General features: G+C 43.8%; 1 protein-coding gene across 1 annotated transcript in view; it reads right to left on the bottom strand.

The window, feature by feature from the left end:
* The window catches only part of NELL1 (neural EGFL like 1), a 6,602,686-nt gene that overhangs the window by 1,625,674 nt on the left and 4,964,758 nt on the right, over window positions 1-12,254 (bottom strand). The gene's annotated exons all lie outside the window — the stretch shown is intronic.

The raw sequence follows: 12,254 nt of genomic DNA, 5'->3' as shown, positions 1-12,254 counted from the left end.
GCAATGTTAACCCCTTACCGCCACACTTGTAAAGACCCTCATAGTCCCTTATTACAGATGCAACCTGCAGATTCCTCTATGTGGCTACAATAATTAATGCCTGATGATATAATGCTGCCAGAAGTCCTGTGCCAGTGAAAGATCCCATGTAAGCAGACCTCAGCCTGACTTAGCCATTGCATCTGCATGAGGTGTGCAACATACAAATTAACTTCACCCCTCGTTGCTCCACAAACAAGTTACCAATTATGGTATTGCATGTATGACATGGCAGGTTGAAAAGGCTGCACAGAATAAGATATAACTTCAATAGCTCAGACCTGGACAGTATTTTGGGTCAGCCCTTTGATTAGCAGATACACATAGGAAAAATGTTGAGGTCACATTTCCCAGGTAGAGAGGGCCAGATAAATCATCAATAATAGGGAGGACTAGGCATGACCCCAAACTCCATTCTTCCTGCCACCTCTAATGCATCCAAGCTGAAATTCAATTCTGCTGCAAAAATATTGTCCCTGTGTCATTCTCACAGCATGCAAATGCTCTGGATACCCCCAGCAGTGAAAGGCAGATATATCCCCACTTGTTAAACTCTCAAGATGTATGCAGCCACATGGTATGGATGGAAAGGCAGAGTAGAGACCAACACAATATGCAATTTTAGGGAACCTTTATAAAATTTTAAAAGTGAAACCTTATAGGTAAGCAAGCAATTTTCCACACTGCAAAGGGTGCCACTGTTGTGGGTGTTGCATCTTTCCCCATCCTTCAGTGGCTGAATTGTATGCCCCGCCTCCCCGTTGACTGAGAGAAGGAGCATGAGATTATAAACTGGCTCTGGACACCCTTGATCCAAATCCTGCACTTCAAAGGGCACCACTATTGTGGGCACAGCGTCTTTTTTCGTTCTTCACTGAATGCATTGTAAGCCCTGCCCTCCTCTTGATGGAGAGCAGGAGTAGAAGAATATAACCTGGGACTGGAGACCCTTGCGGCAAACCCTGCACTGCACATGGTGCCACTGTTATGGATGCTTTGTCTTCTCGCATCCTGCACCGGCTGCTACTGTTCAAACACCTCCATATAAGTATTGGATCTAGTTGCTACTTACCCAAAAAGGCAGCACAGATGCCTGGGATGATGCACATCTGGGGCTCAACCCAAATCTTATGGCATGCAATGGAAGAATGAAGGGTGACGTTCACGCTAATCTGACCATTGTGGCAGGCAGTTGCTCCAATAATATTGATCATATGATGCTTAATCTTCAATTCATGGCTGCTGTTCAATGATTCTGGGATGATAAATAGGTGTGAAAGTGATCACTGTCCAGTGGTTGCAACACAAAAATCTAGGAACCCACTGCTGCAGACTTCTAACATCAATACCAACAGTAATATCGATATGCAAGATTGTTCCTGAAATGGGCTAATCCGGAGCTTGAAAAAACGTTGCCCAACTTGTACAGGGAATGGCTGGAACCCCTTGAGCGTGTTCTAGGGAACCCAATCCTTCTGATTCCTAAATTCTGGAATTCTTCCAGGAAATCAGTAACAAGACTAGAGTAATGATCACCAAACCTGCCAATATTATTAGGTATGCAACGATAAAAAAAAGTCAGATATTTGAGAAGTGTGGGCAGACAAAATATCTTATGTTTATGTTTATGTTTATTTATTTATGAAGCCTCCGGATCCGGGAGTAAATGGGCGCTGGTACAGGTTACAAAGCACAATGCATGGTAATTAACAGTAATAATTTTAGCAAGGGTTATATACAGTAAGTGCAGTCAAAGGCAATGAAAACAGACATAAATTATACATGTACAGTATATGCAGAAAGTGAATTGTGTCTAATATACTGATTGACTTTGTGCCAATAGCCACCCAATGGCAAGTTTCCTAAAGGACTGGAAGGAATTGGCTGACTTAATGTTTAGTGGCAGAGCGTTCCAGCATTGGGAGGCAAGGACAGTGAAGCTAGATCCTCCGGCTCTTTTGGAGATAAATCTGGGCACCATGAGACAGAGGGTGTTGGATGATCTAGTGGTTCTAATGGATTGCTTCCAGGTGAATTTGTTTGTAAGGTGGGGGGGGTAGCCATTTGCATGTGATTCTGGTCTCAGAGTTATGCTCACGCCTAGGAATGTTTAGTGCTGCTCGTAGCGCATTGTTTTGAATGACTTGGAGTTTACTAGTTATAGCTTGGTTGGCACCTAGGTAGAGGCTGTTTCAGTAGTCTAACTTAGAAAGTATGAGGGCTCTCGCTAGTGTAAGGCAGCTATTGCCCGAATTAGTTTTCCTGTGTAGGCGGTGGAGGAGGCAATTGAATTGACTTGCTTAGTAACGTTGATATTGGAATCAAGATAGAAGCCAAGAGTTTTCACATTTTTGGCGACTGGGATGGTGTTGCCATCAATGGTGATTTTGGAATAGTTAGGGCTCAGTTTTTGTAGGATGTTGGGTAAACCAACAATAAGCAGTTTGGTCTTCTCGCCATTCAGGCAGAGGCCATGTGTGGCCATCCATGCCTGAATGACAGAGAAGATTTCATTGATCCTGGTGACATCAGTGTTATAATTGCCAGATATGGTGAGAAGTATCTGGGTGTCATCCGCATAGTTTGTGTAAATGACACCCAGACGATCCAATTTATCAAAGAGAGGCTTTGTAAAGATATTATATAGGGTGGGGGAAACGCATGAGCCTTGTGTGACACCACAGGTGATGGGGATGGGGTCTGCTGCTGCCACAGGGGAAAAGACCCTCATGGTTCTGTTGGCCAGGAAGGACTGTATCCACGTGACAGCAGAAGGGGAGAAATGGGCGGCAGAAGAGAGGTGGTTGCAAAGTATTTTATGGTCGACTAGGTCGAAGGCTGCTGAGAGGTCTAGGAGGAGTAGGATAGCAGCCTTGCCCTTGTCTTTAATGTCGTCAATCTGACTTTTGAGATCAACAAGGGCAGTTTATGTTCCATGCTGAGGTCGAAAGCCAGATTGACGCAGTCCCAGTAATTGATTGGACTCTAAATAATTCTGGATTTGCAAGTAAGCAACTCTATCCAGGATTTTTAGCAGGAAGGGAACGGTCGTGATAGGCCTGTAATTAGTAGGAATGGCTGGGTCCAGGGCAATGTTCCCTCTAATTATTTTTCTTTATGTGCGGAAACGGTTGACTGTTGTGCGCACATTATTTTCCATGTGCACAACTGACTAATGAGGTAAGCCACTTTGTGAGCTACTGTTGCAGAAGAGCGTTTGGAAAGCTATTTCCTCTTCCCAGCCACTGTAATTCTTTAAAAACCTTACAACACTTTTTCAAAACACATACGCTAAATTAAATATGCCTTTGTGATTGTACAGAAAACTCATCAACCAGTCCAAGACTACAATATCTGCCACAGTAACTTGCAAACGTACTTCTGCGCAGAGAAATATATCGGCCTCATTATGAGTTTGGTTGTAAGTGGTAAAGTTGGTGGTCACTTCATTACTGCCAACTTAACCACTACACCAAATTACGATTTTGGGCCTGGAGTGGAAGATTTGGCTCCAGCAAAATCTTGGACGTAAATCCTCAACTTGACACAGAAATCGTCAGAATTTCTGCTGTGATAATTCCACCAAAAAAGCCACATTGAGTCCAGTGGATGCAATCTTATTGAGGCCCTGTATGTTTTATGTCACTGGAAAATCACTCATTTGTATTACAAAACACAAATATCTCTTAGTTGTGTTCCCAGATATCTTGCACAGACAATATTTATTCTTAAAGAAATGCTCTTTTGTATTCTTATTTTTTTTTAAAAGGGAATTTTATTCTTGAAGCGATCTCATGGTCAGACAACAAGTGTTTCGACCCAAGAGGTCTTTATCAAGGCTGTTGCATTATTGTTCATTGACCGTTAGGTAGGTTGGCTCTCGGTGGTGTGTTGGGGTAGGTGGGTTCCACTCCTTGAATAGGCTGGCTTGTCAGCCTGTTACTGCTGTGAATGACGTCCCTGGTGTGTGTGGCCCTCAAATATCTCTTTTCAACTGATGTAGCTGTCAAGAAACTCAGACAGAATTCATTAGCCGATGGATTAATGGCAATTAAAAGCAATTTGTCAAAAACATGCTGAAAGGAGTTCAAGTGCCGCTTTAATTAAGTAATTCAAGGGCCAGGAGAACATGTATCTAATAATTTGTGTAAGGATGATAACTGCATCAGAATAACTGCACCTTCGACTATGATTATCCAAAATTCCTGTGCCTCTGCTTACTATGCACATTATTTTCTACTGTGAGTTGTGATAACACCAGCCTTAGAGCTAAGAGATATATGCACCATGCATTTTTACTTCCTAAAAAAGTAAAATGTGCTTCAACCCACAAAGCTCCACTGAATTTTACGGGGAAAGAACATCTTTTAATAAGCAGAAAGTATCCCTATTGGCAAAAGCTAATACGTTTTTTACTCCCTGAAAAAACATTTGACTCCAAGTAGGGAGCCAAATCTGATTAGAGCCCTGCTTGTACTCCTGAAATAGGGAGTGAAATGACAGAGCGGATAATAAAGTGTGTAGTTTTGCCCATCCTTCCACACCTCAACCTAGATAAAAATAAACAAGCGCCTTAATGAGGTTTATTATGGAGCCTATTGAAAAAATTCACACATACATGCCTTTTAAGTTAATTGCATTAATTCATCAGAGATACAACTGATTGAGTGCCTTCTTCTGTAACTATGGAACCTTCTTCTGTAATTCTTTGTGATCACTTAAATAGGATGCTGAGAGATGCTAAAGACACAGAACACATGGTTATATTGAAAAACTCTCAGCAGTTGAGCATAGAAAGAAAAAGAAGTTGCTGTTGTCTAGATGGGTACTAGTATGTCCTATCCTTTAGCAAACACGCTACAGATTTTCTCCAGTGTACTGCTGAAACGTCTGGCTTGGTCTTTGAAATGTGATGCTTTGTTCATTACCCACAAGGAGTGATGCATCCTCCCATACCCTTCCCCAGCCCCTGTGCTTGCCTGTAATACTAGTTGATAGAGCACTGTAAATAGTGAGGGATTGTAGCAGTAAACACCCACCGGGATTGTTGAAGACCCACAATACTTTGCAATCAAGGCATATTTAAATGCCTCAACGTATGATGTACGTTTTAAGAATGTCATGACTCTGCATGTACACAATTCTTTTGCAGTGCATACAAGATAGTTTGAAACATACCCCACCCTTATATCATTGTGTAGGATTACACAAGTGCTCAGTGAAACTGTTTTTGTATAGAAGCAAGTTACTATATAATGTGTGAAGGTCTATGTCCAAAGGAACTCTGAACACTTGGAAACGATGCAGGTTGTGTGATAAGCATTCTCCTGTCTGAATATCAGGTGCCCTGATACTATGGACGAGTAATCCCAGACATAGTCCATACCCATTATCCCTTGTAGGCTAAGTAAATGATATTGCAATGTTGCTCTCTACTTGCAGGGTAATGTTAGTACTGCTAAAGTAGGAAATGCTGAACATCACATTTGCCTTTTCAAAATCTTTAGAGAACAAATTAATATTTGAGTTTTATGATGCGTTAACTTACATGGTGGCCGCTTCAAAGCACTTGCTTTACATAGGTTCAAAGAAGAGGAAGAATGGGATTTGGTAACACATCCAAGTAGCCTGCTTACCTATAGTCAGTATCCGATATTTGAGCTGGTAGTTCGATTGTATCGTGTGGGTGATGATTGTGGTAAGGCATAATGAGTAACAGAAATTCTGGTACGTGAATGTTATTCATGTTACAACAAACATAAAACAAGTGAATGTAACTACACGACTGCTAACCTTTCAGAGAGCCAAGAGAGGAAGAGTCAAGGTTGTCCGGTAGTATCTTAATGTACTCTAGGGCAGAATTTAGAGTCATAAGGTAAAGGTGTGGTGAAGTCATACGTGGGGAGGGATCATTGTTGGTTAATGTGTGCAGGCATATCTTGGTTAGATTCTTCCGTTTATGGAGCCAGTTTTTCGTTTTGTTTTGAATCTCTTGTGCTGTATTTTGTTGTTAGGGATTTTAGTTGCATTGTAGTGTAATGCAATTTAGCAGAATATCAAGACTATTTGCTTATTTTAAGAGAAAGAACATTTCAGGTAATTGCTGTCTCTTGCGCCTTATTAAATCTTTTTGAATAGGTGAGAATTGTCTGTGTGCACTGCTAGAAATCTTCTGAGCGGCACCCAGAAGGAAGCTGGGCAAGCGCATATGCGCACAGCTTAGAGGGAACATTGGTCCAGGGTCTGTTTTTTTAGAAGAGGGAGGACCCATGACTGTTTCAAATTGTTAAGTACTGCGTTAGTCGAGAAAGATATGTTATTAAGTTTAGAAATAAATGGGGAGAGGTCTCTCGCTGCATCTTTTATAATTTGTGCGGGACAGCTGTCCCTTTTACAGTTTGACGGTTTGAGGGAGGTAATAATTATTTGCACTTCTAGTGTGGTTACCTTTTTGAAGGTGAAGCCACAGTTTGTATTGGACGTGGTGGGTGAGCTAGGGGTGGGTAGGTTACTATTGGACAGTTGTAGTCTTTTATTTTTTGTTTGCAGGCCAGTGATTTTATTCGCAAGGGCATTTTGGATGCTAGTGCACCATGGTTGGTCCTTCACGGACATGTCCGTAGGTGGATTAGGGTTTTCTAGCTCCTTCAAGATGGTTAATAGTTCTTTAGTACTGGAGCTAGCATTGTTTATTCTTACATTGTAGGCTTTCTTTTTGGCGCAAATTATTTCTTTCTTATAGAGGGAGGATGCATTGGCGAGGTTAATTTTGTGTTCCTCGGATGGATTCAATTTCCACAGGGTTTCCAATTTAGTTTTCTGATTTCTTAGTAATTTAGGTTCCGGTGTGTACCAAGAGTTAAGATGGGCTCAAGGTTTACCTTTACGTAATTTTAGGGGGGCAATGATGTCAATGGCTTTAGTCATGGCATCATTGTAGGTGTCTACAAGTAGGTTGAGATCCGATGTGTCAGAGATCGTGTTGAGGCTCGGTAGAACCAGGGGAATGAGGGTTTCTACGGTAATGTTGCGCTTATTTCTGGTCAAGCATGCTGGTGCCGGGGGGCACTGTATATGGTTCGGATTGTTGGTGCTAATGTCAAATAAGAGTAGGAGGTGGTCAGTCCATATAAGAGGTTGGGGGTCCTTACAGGTGATGTTGCAGTTATGGGCAGCGAGCCAATCTAAGGTTCTGCCCTTCTGATGCGTGGGTAAGGTGATAAGTTGAGTGTAGTTATGTTCGCAAAGGGCATTGGCAAGGGCGGATGCAGGGGTATCGTGAGGATCATTGTAACCCAGGTTAAAATCACCTAAGATAATGTTCTGTGAGAGAGGTTTAGATTTCTCTGCTATGAGGGAGGTTATGTCTTCCTCAAAGGTCCCTGCTGGGTCAGGGGGCCTGTGAATTAGTTCCAAAGTGATAGTGGTCTTAGGGGTAGTTTGCATTTTAATGGAGAGGTGTTCACATGATTTCAGTATAGGGGCAGTGATAGATCTAATATCAAGTGAAGATTTGAATATGAGAGCTACACCTCCTCCGCGAGCATCAGGTCTGTCGGCCCTAAGGATGGAGTAGTTGTCAGGAACCGCAAGGTTTAGATAAGGACCTGCTGCTGCGTGAAGCCAAGTTTCTGTGGTGGCAAGGAAGTCCAAATCTTCTGAGCGGATAAGGTCGGCGATTTCAGTAGGGTGAGCAACAAGGGATCTGACGTTAAGTAAGGCTCCTTCAAGTGAGCCTGTGTTTGCAAGGGCATTTTTGTTAGTGACTTTAGTTATGGGGGTAGTTAGTGCTTTACTCAGTGAGGTAAGAAGTCTGCAGCCTAATCTAGTGTTACGGGTGGTGATGCTGGGGTAGGCTGTAGGGTGATGTTCTGTTATTTTAAGTGAGTTAAGGTTGGTGTCACATTAGGCATCTTTGGCAAGGTCAACGAGGTTAGGTAGAGGGTGATCTGGGGTGGCATCAATTTTAGCAGTATGATTTGTAGGGGCACTGTGGGGGAAGGGGGGCAAGGTGGGCAGGAAGGGTGTAGGGCAGGGAATGGGGTGATGTCTAGGGCAGCCAAGCTTGGCTAGGCCATTGCTAAATGGGATGTAGCTACTTCTACTACAAGGCATGTGATTAGGCATGACAGAGAAGGGGAACATGATAATGATGAGCCAGGCTGACATAGTTCAAGACAATGGTAGGTCGTGAGTACAGTGGCTAGATTCGAGTTATGTGTAAATTGGCAAAGTCGCTAGTAAATGGAGCAAACACAGGCAGACTCAGGCTAGTTAGTGTAACAACTGGGCACGACGCAAGTGTACAGTGGTCAGTAAGTGAACAACGGTCACAATGCAATTACACAATGGTCGCTAGGTGACCAAAAGGCACATACGATTTTGCAAAGGTCTCTAGGCGACCCAGCAGCATAAGGGCCAGGACTCTACACAGTTACACAGTAGGCCAAAGTGACCATAGGGCACAGCACAATTTGCATAGTGGTCAATGAATGGCCATAAGGCTCAGCACAATTTTACGGTGGTCTCTAAGCGACCATAGGGTACTGCACAGTTACAGAGTAGACCATGAGTGATCTTAGGGCATGACCCAAAATACACAAAGATCTCTAGTGATCAAAGGGTGCAACACGATTGTAAGTGACCATAGGCAAAGCACAGATTCACAGTGGTCTCTAGGCGGCAGTATCAGCATGGTGTCGTAGTTGCACAGGGGGTCATGAGTGACCCTTATAGTGGGGGATCAGCTGAGTTGAAACAGCTTCAATGAAGGATAGCAAGGCAATTATCAGGCAGATGCAACAAAGCATTAGGATGTCTAGATTTGATGGTTCACTGTAATAGCATGCATGGCATTTATCAGACAAATGCATCAGAACATTAGGCTACCTAGATTAGAGATTTTGCAATTATAATGTGAATTGCATTTTTCTGGCTCATGCCGGTATTCGCCTAGAAACCTGTGTAGCGTGACATGGATTAAGATACAGTATGCCACATAAGGACTCGGCAAACAGGTGAGTAAATATGTTAGTGGTAATTCATGGTAGATAAGTGAACCATTTTAACATTAGGTGACAAAGCTAATTACTGTAGCAACAAGAGCAGAGTCAGGTAGCAAGTAAAGTGACTCTCGCACGCCGGAGAAGGCAGCCCCAGCGGGTGGGAGGAAATGAATACGGCAGTGATCGAAGTTGGGCAGGTGCAGGGACCACGCCGGGTGGAAAGGTGATTTTCACTCAGATGCGAATAGTCTTGTAGGTACGCAATAAAGGTTAGCTTACCCAGGAACGGCGAACCGGGTGTGAATGCCGCTTGGTAGGTAGACCATGGGGTGACATGCAGAGTTCCTGGCCCAGGCTCAGACAGGTCAAGACAGGCTCAGGACAGGAGCTTTGTACACCGTGCCTTCGACATAGGTGCCGGCTTCCGCCTACCGGTGGGGGGGTGGGAGGGATATGGCCGGGTAAGCCAATCACCAGCTGCTGAGTTGTAGGGCTCCTCTAGGTGGGGCAAAGCACAACGCCATCTTTAAAAAGCAAAGTGTGCCTTCGGGCAAAAGCATAGTGTATTTAAACACCTCTTTTTGTACAGTCGCGGCGGATGTTCTGGGCGAAAAAGGTGCGCAGTTGCACTCGCCTTGAGATCAGGCGAAATTGTGGTGATTTGCTGCAGATAGATAGTGACGGTGCGTGAAAGTACCACACACAGCCCAGTGAAGCCCACGGGCTTACCTCATGGTCGAGGGGGCTCCCAGCTGCTCCTGCAGCGCTGATGCTGGGGGGGAGAGCTCCTGCTCGATCCCGTGCAGCGTGTTCCGAGGGGGGGAGGTAGTGAGTGAAGATAGGCTCAGGACAGGAGCCTTGTACACCGTGCCTTCGACACAGGTGCCGGCTTTCCCCTACCGGCATGGGGGGTGGGAGGGATATGGACGGGTAAGCCAATCACCAGCTGCTTAGTTGTAGGGCTCCTCTAGGTTAGGCAAAGCACAACGCCATCTTTAAAAAGCGAAGTGTGCCTTCGGGCAAAAGCATAGTGCATTTAAACACCTCTTTTTGTACAGTCGTGGCGGATGTTCTGGGCGAAAAAGGTGCGCAATTGCACTCACCTTGAGATCAGGCGAAATTGTGGTGATTTGCTGCAGATAGATCGTGACGGTGCGTGGAAGTACCACACACAGCCCAGTGAAGCCCACGGGCTTACCTCATGGTCGAGGGGGCTCCCAGCTGCTCCTGCAGCACTGATGCCGGGGGGAGAGCTCCTGCTCGATCCCGGGCAGCATGTTCCGAGGGGGGCGAGGTAAGTTATCTTATACTATGTTCTAATATATCAATAACATAATGCATCTATCTGTAATATGTCCATCTCTGCTACCAGCATTTTTTATCATTTATATATATTTTTATGTCCATGTCATCTGTAACTTATTGTAATGCGCCCAGTTGCCCCAAGGCTCGGTGCGCTATATAAATGAATAACCAATACAATACATAGAGGGAGACAAGCTTAGTAAAGCAAGGCTCACATCTAAAAATGTTACAGCTGTGAAAAAAGGGAGCACGCTGACAGAATTTGGGAAATCATTCTTGAATGTATTCATAAAAATGCTGGTGCAGTAATTTCAGTTATCTATATCAGTGGACATAACTTTGTTAAAGGGACATTATGGTTAAGTTGCGCTACTAAAAACCTATGAAATTCAGTGAAAAAAACTTTGTTAAAAGGACATTATGGTTCCAAGTAAAACCGAAAAACCCCTGAAATTCGCCAGTTATGGTATCCTAAGCAACCATAACTCATGTCACCACCGTGCACTGCTAAGACTAACACCCAGGACATCAACGATGACATCACAAATGTCATTGATGACATCGCTGATGACATCACATGTCTGGCTCCCTCTTTTTTCCTTTAATAACATATGTAGGTCAGTAACAGTCAGGAACATAAATTTCAAAAAGTACTATATTTATAGAATTTTATACTTCAAATATGTTCTTACATATTTCTTCACCTGGCGTTCACTCACAGCATATGCTTCCCCATCACTTACATAATTGTTTAACTTTTATACAATTATGAAATATTATGTGTGTTGTTAGTATATTCCTATGTGTGTTATTTTTTTTAAAAAGGGTGTCCGCGGACAGCGCAACTCTCCAGGATGTCCCCAATTAACCAAAATCGGGATGTCCTAAGGACACTATGCCTGTTTGCACTGTCCCCAGTCAAGATGGCAGTGTCCTTAGGACACACAAGATGTCCGCCTGTCCGCCTGTCCGTAATTAACCAAAATGGGGGTGTCCTAAGGACACTATGCCTGTTCGAATTGGCCGTAGTCAAAATGATGGTGTCTGAAGAACACTAAAGACATCCGCATTTTCGTAGCTATCTACGTAACCAGAACAAATATGTCTGTAGAACACATAGTCCGTCCGCCTGTCTGCAAAGTTGTGAGGCACATTTGTTTTCTTTGGGGACCAGAACACTATCTGTAGAACAGCCGCGCGCATGCATAGCACACCCTTGCCGCTGCAAACATTGTGCCTGTCTGCAACTGTCCACCGTACGTGTGTCACATTTTTAATTAGTTCAGGGACTGGAACACTGTTCGTAGAACACCTGCACGCATGCGTAGACCCGACCCCGTGCATTTGGTGTCCTATGGACAGCCATCCCATTCGGCAACGTGTCCTTGACGTCATCATGTGACCGCATGTGCGCTAAGCACAACGAACACTGTCCTGGCCCCCGGACACCTAAAAAGTGTTTTTTCAGCTATACAAGGTATTTTCCTTTGAAAGTTCACCCTTGCACACGTTACACATATTATAGGCCTTTTTATTTTCACTTTTATTCTTATTTTTACTTTCATTTACTTTTATTTTCATCTCTTACAACTCTTTTATTTTTCGCTCCAATTTTCACAATTAATATTTTCCAACTCTGCATACATTCCGCATGTACTTGCATGGCCAAACTTGATTACATTCTGCATCGTATCTACACGCAATTGGCAGACTTTCACGTACTGAGCGTGAGGCTCGCACTCTAACTACAATACATTCTATCCGTGTCATGTTATTCCTCATTTTCCGTTCCCCTGTAACCTAGGGCATGCGGGATGCGAGGCACGGCAGCGTCGACACGCCCATCGACGCCACACAGTGTCATGTTGGGTTTACCATGGCAACGCACAATACAAGGATGTAATC

This window comes from Ambystoma mexicanum, chromosome 11, assembly GCF_040938575.1.
Source record: "Ambystoma mexicanum isolate Mex_15411 chromosome 11, UKY_AmexF1_1, whole genome shotgun sequence".
In the NCBI taxonomy this organism is placed as follows: Eukaryota; Metazoa; Chordata; class Amphibia; order Caudata; family Ambystomatidae; genus Ambystoma; species Ambystoma mexicanum.
The sequence above is the reverse complement of the archived record's forward strand: the minus strand, read 5'-3'. Positions and strand labels throughout refer to the sequence as shown.